Below are 13,854 nucleotides of genomic sequence, written 5' to 3' on the forward strand. Positions count from 1 at the left end.
TAAAGCAGCTAAAATGCGAAATATCTATTTATAGCGAAGTACGATTTTATATGAAAAGAACTCAATAGAAATAGATGAATTTTACTTGTTTTTTTTATATTTTAAGAAAACGTTATATCATAATTCCATAAAGTTTCTAGAACGATAACACATGGCTTTTTTGTTTATTGTTTATCTCTCACCGAGGCAGTTTTTGTGTAAACAGTGATTGTGTTTAACAATGTATTGCAGAAGGAGAAAAAATCAGCAACAGTAGGATCAGCTATGAAACAGCCTTCAGGATCCATGACGGCCACCAAGGCTTTTAAAAATCATGACTTCCAGCTCCTCTAGCTTCTATTCAGCAAATCCTGCAGCTACCATGGTTTTCCACAAGACAATAGGGCGTCCCTTGTATACTTGCCATGACTGTGTCACCAATACAGGCAGTATATGAATAAAATAGTCCCTGTTTTAACTCCACATTATCTGGTTTCTGATTTTTAAATGCTCATATTCTGTTGCTAAAAAAGACCAAAGGATACAAATACCATTCAAATTAGTACTGCAACAGATGCAGGAAAATCACTAACAAGCAATGGCGGTTGCAGACCCTATTGACAGATCTTGAGAAGGATGTAGCTACTAACTTGGGCAAGTGCAACAGTTGGCTTACGCTTAACATTGTGGTGGTTGGTTGAAAAGAATCTAGCCTTTGTACAGTCAGTTACAAGTGCAGGGAGTATTTGCACTACTTTTAATGTGCAAAAGCAGATTTTCTGATCACATTTGTATCACAACATTTGTACATTGTATATTATTTACTGCCAAGAGGAAAAACTGTTTGAATCAATAAAATCTTCACAAGAGACGTTGGAGATTTTCTTTTGAAGAAAGTTACCCTAAATATTCCCTGTCTAAAACTAAAAGAGGTAATTACTATGTGGTTATTATTATTAATTACTTCACTAAATAAACTAAAGCTTATCCATCAGCTGACAAATTAGCAAGTCATTTGTAGATTTGTTCGCTCAACAATGAATTTCATGCATTGGTACACCTGAAAAAAATGTAAATTGATAAATAAACTAATCCAATAACCAGATATTTACAGGATTATGTTGAATGTTGGATGTGGTTGAAAGAAGTGCTTCACAATATTATAACCCATCTGATGATTTGGCTGAAAATGTTGGAACAGACTGTCAAGCATATTTTTGATAAGCACATTAACAATGAATAATTGATGCGGGTGAGCACACACTGCATACCATAAAGACATGATTCTGGTTCTCCAAATCTGTTGTTTGGATAAAATATAGATTATAGTTGATCTGATTTATTACTTTTAATTCAGTGTAAAAGTACAATAATTTTCACAGCAATATGTGAGATGGATGCATTCTACCATAACTAAAGAACATGGTTGTTGTCGTGACGATCCCTCGAGATCGAGGATGATGGTTCTCCTAGTTCATACGTGAGTCCGAAGGTGGCTAATGAAGCCAATCCTTGCCGCACAGATCTTCTGTCAGTGAGGGCTGGTCAGTTCTAAAAAGAACGTGGTAGTAAACGGATAAAGAAAGAGTGTTACAAAAAGATGGTATGTTAAAAATAATCGAATGAAAATTAAAACCAAGAAGCTAGATGTGGTTATGATATGTGTATTCATGAGCAACAGTGAACCATGGCGCACATACATATGTCAACATCAGTAAGCTAAAACTCTACATCACTGATGAACCTCTTGAAACGTAGTTACTTCAGGAGGCAGAGGTGGATAATAACATGGTGTTAACTCGATGAGGAGAAAGATACTGTTAGTTGTTCTCTAGGAGTCAGACTGAGACAAGGTTACGTCAGTGGAGATTGGAAAAGCAAACAGCCTTCTTTTATGATTGGCTGAGATTTTCTAATCATAACAACTAGACTTAACTGTTAGACCAGCAGTTAGGACAGTCAGTTGACTGAAAAATAAATAATTAAAAGAAAGTTTTTGCTGACTTTTTAGCCTATCTTTTTCATAGGATGTATTTGCAATACAGCAAGTGATAGCCGCTTGTATATTTTACAGTTAGAAGAATAGTTTGGCTTGAAAATTGACCATTGAAAGGATAATGCAACCCTTACTTTCCAAACTATTGATCATCACTTGGTAACAAGATGTTGTGCAATAATAGCTTCTTCAGTCTAGGTTGTATACAATTTTGAATATGCATATTAGCAATTCACATGAGAATCACAGTTGATATAAAGAAACAACGGAATAGAATGTATCAGAACTACATTTGGACGTTGTTTGGTATCGCATAGTTAGTATGATGTCACCAAAAATTATCGCTTTTGGATAGGATATGTAACAACTCTTTGTAATTCAAAATAACCATACATTTGGATTATAAAGATGTGTTAAGATCATGAATTTACAAGACGAAAGATTCCTCATATTTAGCCCCCAAGTAGCACAGCAGTATGTCTGTGGACTTATAACGCTAGAGACCGGGTTTCGATATCCGTGGTGTGCAAAGCACAGATAGCCCATTGTGTAATTTTCTGCTTCAATTCAAACAAACAAACCTTATATTTAATAGCAAAGAAATATGAATGATCTTGGAGCAGTAAGATCATCCAGTCATATTCTAGCTGTAATAGGTAAAGTGGGCATTTTAAGGGGTCAGAATACACGAAGCTATTCAAATGTTACAAGCAACATTATATAATTAAGAAGTATTCTCACAATACACCCATTCCATCATTGCACTCCTCAAACATTTGAAAAATTAATTTGGTATCAATATTATATAGCATTAAGACATACTGGTTGTCGGGTTTTATAGGGCTGGACGTTTTACAGTAGGTGCCTGTGACTTGTTGGTGATAAATTTTACTAATAAATGGACAATACTATTTACTTCTTTTAAAATAGTATATTCAAAACAAGTTAAACATTTGTACAAAAATTCGTTACACTATTGATTATCACATTTGTATCCAGATTATTAAATAATTATTTCCTTTTTGTCCAAGTTCACTCTGGCGGTTTCAATTACTTCACAACACCCTTTGACAAATCAAAATGTTCTTCTATATTTTTGCTATTACAATACTAGCTGTGGTGCTTTCACCTTAGAAATCACCATTACATGCTCTTTATGGCTAAACTCTTAACCATACAGTCTAACTTCGCTTTTTTCACTTTTATTATCACTAACTTTCTTATTTTCTTCCTTGCTTGATTGCCTATTTATGTATGTTTCCAGACTGAAGAATAGGAGTTTCTACAAACTGCAGGAGGCTTTGACGTAACAATACTCACTTAAAGCAATGATAAAGTAGAGAAGTTTCGATTATCGAGACCTCAATTCACACCAACTGAACAGTCATATAAGCAAACCTGCGATAAAGTATTGCTTCTAAAAATACTAAATTTAACACTCGTGCTTTATGAGTATCTAAATCATAATTCTCATATTAAATTTAAATGAAACAGTGACGTATGTGTAACAGTGATCAAGTCGCCAGATGCAACCAACACCAATAGATTTCTGTGTAACCAGACTTTTGAAATTGTCACTAGAAATCATAGTTCTTGTATACTAACTGGTTTATTAAAAGAATGCACAGAGCAATGATATATTCTGGACAGAACAGCCTTATACAGGGCCTTTTGCAATGGAAATTTGCGGAAGAGCTATTTTAAAGGTGTACGCTCATCGAATATGGTATACCTTGACGCTATGACATTGACTGTAATGATGTGGTGAAGTCACAGATTTGTTTTAGTATAATGTAACCATACCTCTGTAGTACAGGTTTTTGCAAAGCAGATCATGCAAAAGCTAATAAGTGCATACGTAGCTAGGAGAACTGAAATAAAATTTCAAGTAAGTTAACAACTAATTTGACCATTGACAATGGTTGGAAATTCTGAAAACCAACAAACTGAAAGATTTTGCTATCCTTGCATTACAAGCATTCATGTTAAGTTTTTTGGTAAACGTTGGCAGACATTTCTTGGTATAAATGTTTTGAGTGAACCATTAATCTTGTTTGGGCTTAAGTTAACACGACTTTTCAATGTTTTGCAATATACGATATGCTTGTTATTTCAGTTGGTGTATGCCAATCTTCATGAAGCACAGTAAGGAAGTAGTGTGCTAAAACAGTATGAGAAATTAGCATGAACTATATAAATTACACAAAATACATATCATTTTCGATCATGCAGTTAATCCAAATCTGCTAACATCTCCTAAGAGGTGAGGATAGAGAGAGTAGTGGTGTATGAATATATTGTTATTAGGTATTATAACCTTATCCTATTCTTTGTTGTATTTCACCTACTCGCCCACAGTGGCACAGCAGCATGTCTGCAGACTTACAATACTAAAAAATGAGTTTCGATATCCGTGGTGGGCAGAGAACAGATACCCCATTGTGTAATTTAAACTTAACTTCAAACCTACAAAATTTCTTTTTTAACAAGAATAATTTGTTTAATCTCATTTCAGAAAATACATTCAACATTAAGCTTTGAGTATGTCGAAAAATGTAAGCATCATTTACAGTTTGTTTTTATCATCGAGTTTAAAACAAAGGTATCGGACAGTTATCCACAATAATCCATAATTTTACAGTGATAGACAAAAGGGAAGACAACTAGTTAACAGTACCCAATGCTATGTCTTTCACTTCTTTAATTGAATAGTGGAATTTTACTGTTATTCTTAAGATGTATCTATGAAGGTGAAATGTAGAGATCTGTTTTGACAGTAATAAGATGTAAATCACGGATTCTCAGTCTGGCACGTTAACCAAGGGCCACAACCTGCTCAACATATTTTAAACAATTATGTTTTCAGTATCTAATTTACCATGGCCCGGCATGGCTAGGTGGTAAAGGCGCTCTACTTGCACCAAACATGCTTGCCCTTCAACCGTGGGGCGTTATAATGTGACGGTGATTTCCACTATTCGCTGGAAAAAAAAATAGCACAAGAGTTGGCGGTAGGTGATCATGATTAGCTGCCTTCCTTCTAGTCTTACACTACTAGATTAAGAACGACTAGTGCAGATAGCCTTCATGTTGTTTAGCGCGAAACTAAAAAAATTATATAATTTATCGCCAAATTTCAAAACACAAACAGCTAAACGATAAGAAACCCAACCAAATGCTGTTCAATTTTCCGTAGAAAGGGTTAGATACTAATATAATAATACCTAGAATGTCACATCTGATTTTATATTTATTTATACCACCAGGAAGAAGCATTCTCATTTTGTTGTACTCAGATTGGGTTTTCGGCTTACTAATAACCAGATCTTCTTATTAAAAGAAAGATTTATATCACTATATTATGACCATGAAAACATTTAGATGCATGTAACTAATCGTCCGCCATCTGTTTTCTAAGTTGCAAGAGTATTAGATTTGAGAGTTAGTTTCTTTTATTAACGTTTGTTCTTCAGGTTTATCTTACAAGTTAGCGAAAGGATGTTTTGAAAGGGAAAGATAAGAATGTAATTTTGTTTGAATATTTCACAGTAATATCATAACACATCTTAACTTCCTCATACTCTTTCCTGCCGTTTTGATGGAAAACAAGAACAAAATCTAGTCTTTTATTTTTGCCTTATAAATTTATTTCTTATTATCTTTGCTTTAGATATATTCAACATTTAGACTTTGTTTTCTAATCTTTGGTCCTTTTTCATTAAGCTCTATTTTAGCTGTTTGATATCTTTGAATCTTAGCTACTGTTAGCCCAAAAACCGAAGTTTGGGCATGGCATGTGAAAACACGGCGTCGGATATTCACACCCTTACAGCCAACGTATAATGTATGTGATAAGTCTAAAACTGTTCTTAAACAACAGCCCAAGAGTTGGTGATGATTGTTTTCGAATGATTCCCTTCCCAAAGTTCTGTAATTCAAATTCTACTACAGATGGTCATGAAAACTCAATCAAAAGCTGTACTCTGATCAAGTGATACGAACGAACACGGAATATTTTCTTAGTTATTTTGCAACACAAGATATTTTGAACTTTAAAATTTACTCAGAATTACTAAACTTAATAGAAGTTTTATAAAATATTAAAAACAAATAAATCGAATACCTTGCTATGACTTTTAAATACATATCTCAACTTCTAAACTAATTTCAAGCAAGTGAACAAACAAAAAAAAGTAGCGTTATGAATACGAACCCACAAGAAATAATAATAATATTATATCTAGAAAGAAAACAAAAAATCGGAAGAAGAAAAATATTATTCGTAAATTTATTTACAACAAACTATTAGACACTTCTCAACGAATATCTTAAATCACAAATAAGAATCCAGTAAGCACATACAATAACAGTTTTTAAGGATGTCAGTTTCTGGCCAAACGAGTAATATACATATCACGATTTAATACTTAACATTTGTCGCACAGAACCATTTCCCCTCGGTAGACTCAGTAGATAGCCCTATATAGCTTTGCTATAATAAAACACACACTCACACAGAATCAAACATGAAAGCAGTATTTATATGTCACCGCCAGGGAAGGTTAGTGTTGGTTAATATACAAATCACCCGTTTAATATATTAAACACTCACTAGGAGGGAGATGAACTACCTTCTAAGGCAAATAAAAATAAAGTTCAACAAAACGACAGAAGGAAAAATATAAAAACGATAAATAAAATCTTAACTAAAAACAAATTGTTATCTCTCACTATCATTATCTTAAATTGTCCCCGTCTTCCGAGGCATTTTAAAAACATTTTAAAACGTTTATTATTATATTATTCAGCTCAGTGGCGGGTTTAAGATTGTGTGGGCGCTACACATGGAATTTTACATAAAGCAATAACTAGGCCTAAATCGTCGAATATTGGACATAAGTCTCTCAGGACAATCGTACAGAAGATACAGATTATAAAACATAAAGTAATTTACTTCTTCCTCTTAAACTCTCCTAGCTCCTACTCTACATAGCAACGTTAATAACATGTTCTGTAATGTTGCAGTTTTAATTCTTTGCAGCAGAACAGGAGGAAGCTTTATGATGCCGCCCTCAGAAAATTTTTAGAGGCGTAGAATTACTTTTGATTCTCAAAAGTTTAATATTTCATTTCTAATAGCTCCTGATACGACTTTAGATGCCAAACAATTTTCTATTCACTCAATTTTCACTTCATTTCTGCGTGTGTATTAAGATCTATCCAACGGTTGGAATCACGTGCAGCTGTATGTGTGGAGATTTATGATACAACGTGGTAGGCAGAGCACAGGTAGCCAATCGTGTAGCAATGTCCTTAACTTCAAACAAAGAAAAAGGAATCAGGTCAAACATTCTTCTAAAATGTTGGAGAAACTATAACGATAACTCTTACACCCAATTATGTAAATCGGAAAACGTCCGTTTAGGCTTTTTGTCATTTTGGCCTAAGCATAATGCAATATTCCATGACTTCTTTCTTTATTCCTTCAGTGAATGAAGTCTTCTCTCAAAGTTTGTATTGTTAAAATTAAAATTATAAAAATCAAAACATAGATATAATATATATAAATATGTTATATAAGAAAATTGTGAGTAGACTTGGCCAAACTATTTTTCTGAAATGCAAGCTCTAAAAGTAATTTCAATTTCGTCTTCTTCATATCCATTATGTGTGGGGAAGGTAAAAGAAAAACTGGATGCCTTATAACGCTAATATTCGGGGTTCAGTCTTTGCGATTAGCTCGCTACAGGTTTTTCATTATGCAGCTTAAAAACAAATATTTCTATAGTATTCCAAATATCATATATTTTTATATATAACATACTAATTTTTCTTTTTATATCATGTTATCTTCACATTTGCTTTAGTATTAGAAATGTTGTTTAAATTACCTGTTATTTCTGTTTGTAGTCTTGCCTGTAAATAACTACTGTTAATCGTGAATATTTAGTCTTTACATAACTAGATATGTGTATACGAACTTTGATGCTAAGTAAACATTATTCTGTAATTTTGATGGCGGTTGAAAAAATTATGAAACATAAATAGACTTTAGATATTTTATATTGTAACGGACTTCTAAATTTTCATCATTTTTAAGAAAAATAAGATAAAAATAAAAATCAACATTTTCATATCTATCTTTATACATGTTATATTTACTATTTAGAATACGCAAAAACTCAAATTGAAAAATACGGTTCCAAAATTGAGCACGAGATGGCAGAAAGATCGTGCATTCACAGATAAAATTATAATTTGTGTTTAGCGCAAAGCTACTTTAGGGACGATCTGTGCTATGTTCATACCAGATACTGAAACCAAATTGTAGTTAAATAAGTCTTCATACTTATCGCTAAACCAATAAGTCGAGAGATGAAAAATATTTATATATATTACAATCGCAATGCAACTTTGGAATTATAGTTTTTTAATTATTTTTATTTCACTATTTTATGAAATTTCTTATTTTAATTCTATCAGTTCTTTACCAATTACGCATGCGTTTCAACTGAAAAGGTGATATATGAGTAAATTAATTTTGACGGAAATTATACTTTATAATCTGAAATATTCATTCGTTATTTTAAGAGGTTTATCTTGTCTAAGTTTGTCACCAGTGCAATATCGACTTTTTTTTTCTACAAGATTACCGTTTTCGCTTTAAAATTCACATAAACTTTTCATTAAGAAAATAGTATATTTGAAATTCTTCACATAAACTAGATTTTTATTTTTTATGCTTTATATTTATTAGTTTTTCTCTTGATTTTTTAATATAGACCAATGGTATAACTTTGGTTTGTGAAGTATATGTGTGTGTGGGGGTGGGGTGAAGTTTTGTAATTAGGATATTCTCTCAAGGGTATGCTATCAGAATAATTATCCTATCTTTTAAAAAGTGAATGGATAAATCTCTTGCGCTCCCCATTAAAATTAAGACTGTGACATAAAAGTATTTAAAATAGATACAAAGATATTTGTTAACTTTTTTTTCTACTATAATTTGAAAACACGAGTTGAGAAAAATTTATATTTAGAAAGAAGGTTAATCCATGTTATTAATTATATACTCGCTTGTATATTTTACTTTTGTTTTAGTTGGAAAACAAGCTTTGCTTCTGTTTGTTCTCACTGAAGAATCCAGAATTCGATTGATTGAAAATATTTAGCTATAAGCGCATCATAAGACTAAAAGTTAATTCTGTTATTTTCTTTAAGACCAGAGACGACGCCTCTGTCGCACTAATTTGCTGGCTGGCTTTCTTCCCAGTGGTCAATAGTTCAAAATTAGAGATAGCTAAACTTTAACAATAATGCGAGTAATCCAGTTGTTATGTTACACCTAACCCGAATGGTAGTGAGTCAGAGACGCTAAATTATCTGAGTTACCTAAATCCTGCAGCTTTCCTATTTCAGCAGTTTGCCTATGCGCATAGAGCCCTGTACAGGTTGATTTGTTGTTTTTACGAGAATTATCTGCACTAGCTATCCCTAATTTAGCAGTGGAAGAAGATTAGAGGGAAGGCAGCTAGTCATCACCACCCACCGCCAACTTTTGGGCTACTCTTTTACCAACGAATAGTGGGATTTACCGTTACATTATAATGTTCCAACAACTGAAAGGGCGAGCATGCTTGGCATAACTATGATTCGAACCTGTGACCCTCAGATTACGAGTCGCACGTCTTAACACGCTTGGCCATGCCGGGCCGGTTTCGATAGAAACACAAACACAGCAAGCCCACTGTGTAGCTTTGTGTTTAACTTCAAGAAACAAATAAACAAAAGCAAATAATAGGAAACGAACATATTGTATAGCTAATGGTTTATGTATATTTGAATTAAATCGCGGCATGATTTTACCAACTGTTTAAAATTGTGCCTCTATTTTATGACTCAGGTAGTGTAGTAAGCACGAACTCGCGAAACATCAGAATATCTTTTACCAAAATAGCGAATTATTTTAAACAATTCTCAGCAATACGTTCCTATTAAAACTATTTCTAAGATGTTTCCAGTGAAAGCCTATCAAAATACTAGTTAATCCTTAATATTTTCTGTCACGTTCTTCGATCTCACTATCTTTATACTATTAAATCACCTTGTAGAAAATATCGATTATTTAATCAGACTGTATTTTATTATGGAAATAATTCTTTGATTTTATAAAACAGAATTATATTGTTAATGTAAAAACACCATTATAGCACGACCAGGAGACATCTACTTGCTACATTTGTAGTTTAAAAAAATCATTTTTTAGAATAGTGTGTGTGAATGACAACGAATGCTCTATTGTTTTCTTTGTATTTTTGCTAACGACAACAAATATTAATCGAAGAGTAGGGTGACTTGAAAAATGTGCATTTCAGAAAGGTAAACCCATTTTCCCAGTAGTTAAACAATAAATATTGGGGCTTGTAACGCTAAAATGCAGAGGTTTCATTAGGCACACTATAGGTTGTTTATTCTATAGCTTTGCGCTAAAAACACACACACACACACACACACACACATATATATATATATATCCCAATAAAAAAAATGAACGGAACCGTACTAGAAGTTTAAAACTTGGTGCAACCGTTTTTTGTAAAAAAACAAACAAAAAACTGTTCCATTTAAACACTGTTATGGGGTTTATTTTAAGACTTGACGTTCAGTAACGTTTTCAAGCAGTGATATAATCTTATTTTTCAAGAAAAATTGTAACTCTGTAAGTTCGTTTATTTCTATTATTTAAAAAAAATAAAGCTTAAATAATTTCTTCAAAGGTTATTAAACTTAAGACAAGAAAAAGATCTTGTAATTGTCCAAATCCCATAAAATAATAAAGTTGCAGAATTTATCTATCTTATTTTTAAATTTAAATTTAAAATATCTTTTAATTTATTTTTCAATTTCCAATAGTATAGAAAAAAATATCACATATAAAATATTTTGCATGAACCTCTTACAGATTAGTTGTGGATGAAATAAATTTATTCTTCATAATAACAATTTTATTTTGCTCTTTTGCAGGATGGTACAGAGGGGAAAAGAGAGCCATGAAGTTTTGTTTTTGCATTTCGCACAAAGCTAGCTGCTAGCCGTCCCTAATTTAGCAGTGTAAGACTAGAGAGAAGGCAGCTAGTCATTACCACCCACCGCCAACTCTTGGGCTACTCTTTTAAAAACAAATAGTAGGATTGACTGTGGGATTATAACGCCCCCACGGCTGAAAGGGCAACCATGTTTGGTGTGACCGGGATTCGAACCTACGACCCTCAGATTACGAGTCGCACGCCTTAACCCACCTGGTCATGCCGGGCCACGTCGTCGGTTTTCTCTCTGCTACTTGCTTACATGCTAAGTTAATTTAACTAAATCAGGTATCGAGAATGTCATACGTAATTTTTTTTTCTCTCTTTCTTTTTCAATCCACATTTCAACTTTTAGCATCTCGTTGGCTCCAAATATACAAGTTACCCAAACAATCACCACCATGAAAAGGGGGGGAGATAAACAAAATTTCTGAGCGCCACAAGTTATATCTGATCCAGATCTTCGGCTTGAGATAAAGTTACTTTAAACTGAAACTCCTGTCCCATTCTCTGCTCTACTTTGTGTGTGTCATCTGCTCTGTAAAGACAGTAAGTACCTTTATTACATGCTGGTAGAAGTTCAAATCAGAGGTGTCTAAATGCTGAGAACCAAACAAATACGGAGACAATTAGTGTTTAATGTTATTGCACTAGATAACCTTTAAAATGTCGTAAAAGATAAACTACAAACCAGAATTGATCTTACAATTAATTGGAAGCAGTATGAACAGTGATATCAATAACTGCTCGCATTCTTCACAAATGGGCGAAGTTTTATTATCTCTGCATAAATGTTTGGTGATCCAGAGGCGAACAATATTCTCAGTACAACATCAATTAATGTGGCCATTTGGAGGAGGATAATTTAGTTATTATTAGGAAGTTAGAAGTATGAATGGACTTATAAATCTCCCTTGCCTTCAGTTAGGGAAGCTTTACTACTTAGTAAGATATAATATTGGATCCATTAGCAAGACATGGTATTGGACCATTACACTATGTAACAGCATTTTTACTTTTTCTTGTTCCTGGGCAGAAAGTGTTATTTACCAATTGCTTGTGCCTAAAGTAAATGGAAAAGACATATTTTTCTCTTCAAACTTTGCTTTTGTGAACTGGGTAATGAAATTTTCAAATTTACCCATTTTACAGAACATTCCAGGTAGATTCAGTGCTGAGTAACTGATAGAAAATGTTCTCGAACTTACAAGAATTTTCAAAAACTTTCTAGAATGTTGTAGCACTTACAAGAATTTTCAAGAACCTTTTAGAATTTTCTAGAACTTTTCATAGTAATATATATATACAGGGGCTCGCCAATCACCACTTCAGTTTAGTTCTAGCTGCCTAAGTGAACACATAGACCTATCTGATTTTATCAGAGGTGGCATCAAGAAGCTGAAAGAAATCTCCAGACGCATTCTGCTATGTATGTATCCAATTTAACAATTTAACAAGACAAGAACGAAAAAGTACTCTGTGACAGTATCTGCTAAAATGTATGAAGCCTACAAGACATATTTCGGCATGCCTGTCGGGGATCAAGACAAACCCTGGGCACCTCGTTTTACCTGCGAGTACTGCAAAAAAACTCTAGAAGGTAAGATGGACAATTTTTGCTTGCTTGAATAGAAATATTTTATATTATACAGATTTAGATCTTTTAAAATTTAAATATCTTTTAATTTATTTTTCAATTTCCAATAGTATAGAAAAAAATATCACATATAAAATATTTGCATGAACCTCTTACAGATTAGTTGTGGATGAAGTAAATTTATTCTTCATAATAACAATTTTATTTTGCTCTTTTGCAGGATGGTACAGAGGGGAAAGTGAGCCGTGAAGTTTGCTATTCCAAGAATTTGGCGTGAGCCCACTGAACACAAAAGCAATTGCTACTTCTGCTTTGGGCTGGCAAGAATGCATCTGCTGTTATGTATCTATCGCCCCAGTCCCACACTGCCCTGAGCTTTCTGTACCCACTCTGCTAGGGAGAAAGCAGCCATCATCAGAAGAGAGCAGCAAATCAGAAGAAAAGGTAAACGTTGAAGATTAATATTACAATTTCAGAGGTGCAGTTGGTGAGAGAAACCCATATTATCCTAATAAAAGATACCTCAATGACTTGATTAGAGATCTTGGTCTAACAAAGTCGAATGCCGACCTTTTGATTTCTAGGCTCAAGGAGTGGGATTTGTTAGGTGAAATTGTACAAGTCGCAAGTCAGAGGAAGCGTCACCGACATTTTTCAAGCTTCTTCATTTGTGAAGATGGGCTCTCCTTCTGCCACAATGTATTTGGTCTGTGCGAGGCAATTGGAATTGCCTGTAACCCGAACGAGTGGCGCTTCTTCATTGATCGCTCATCCAGAAGCCTCAAAGATGTGCTGCTCTATAACGGGACCGTCTCTTACCCTGGCTCATTCAGTGCACCTCAAAGAAGAATACAACAGCGTCAAGACCTTGCTAGAAGCCTTGAAGTATGATGAGTATGACTGGGAGGTCTCCAAGGAGACTTTACCAAGTTTCCCTGTTATCTTTGCCTTTGGGACAGCAGGGACACTGCAGCGCACTACAACAGGAAGCACTGGACACAACTGACCAAGTTCTTTGTGAGGAGGCACAATATCAAGTGTGAGCCACTAGTGGACCTCCAGAAGGTGTTTTTCCACCATTGCACATAAAATTGGGTCTTATGAAGCAATTTGTCACAGCTCATTATAAGGAGTCTGCAGCCTTTAAGTACCTTCGAGACCTCTTCCCTAAGCTGTCTGAGGCAAAGGTCGAATCT

At 33.9% G+C, this 13,854-nt stretch overlaps 1 protein-coding gene across 4 annotated transcripts in view; it reads right to left on the reverse strand.

Moving 5' to 3' along the window:
- Positions 1–13,854, reverse strand: part of LOC143230519 (uncharacterized) — a 131,615-nt gene that overhangs the window by 12,207 nt on the left and 105,554 nt on the right. The gene's annotated exons all lie outside the window — the stretch shown is intronic.

This window comes from Tachypleus tridentatus, chromosome 10 (genome assembly GCF_004210375.1).
Source record: "Tachypleus tridentatus isolate NWPU-2018 chromosome 10, ASM421037v1, whole genome shotgun sequence".
Classification (NCBI taxonomy): domain Eukaryota; kingdom Metazoa; phylum Arthropoda; class Merostomata; order Xiphosura; family Limulidae; genus Tachypleus; species Tachypleus tridentatus.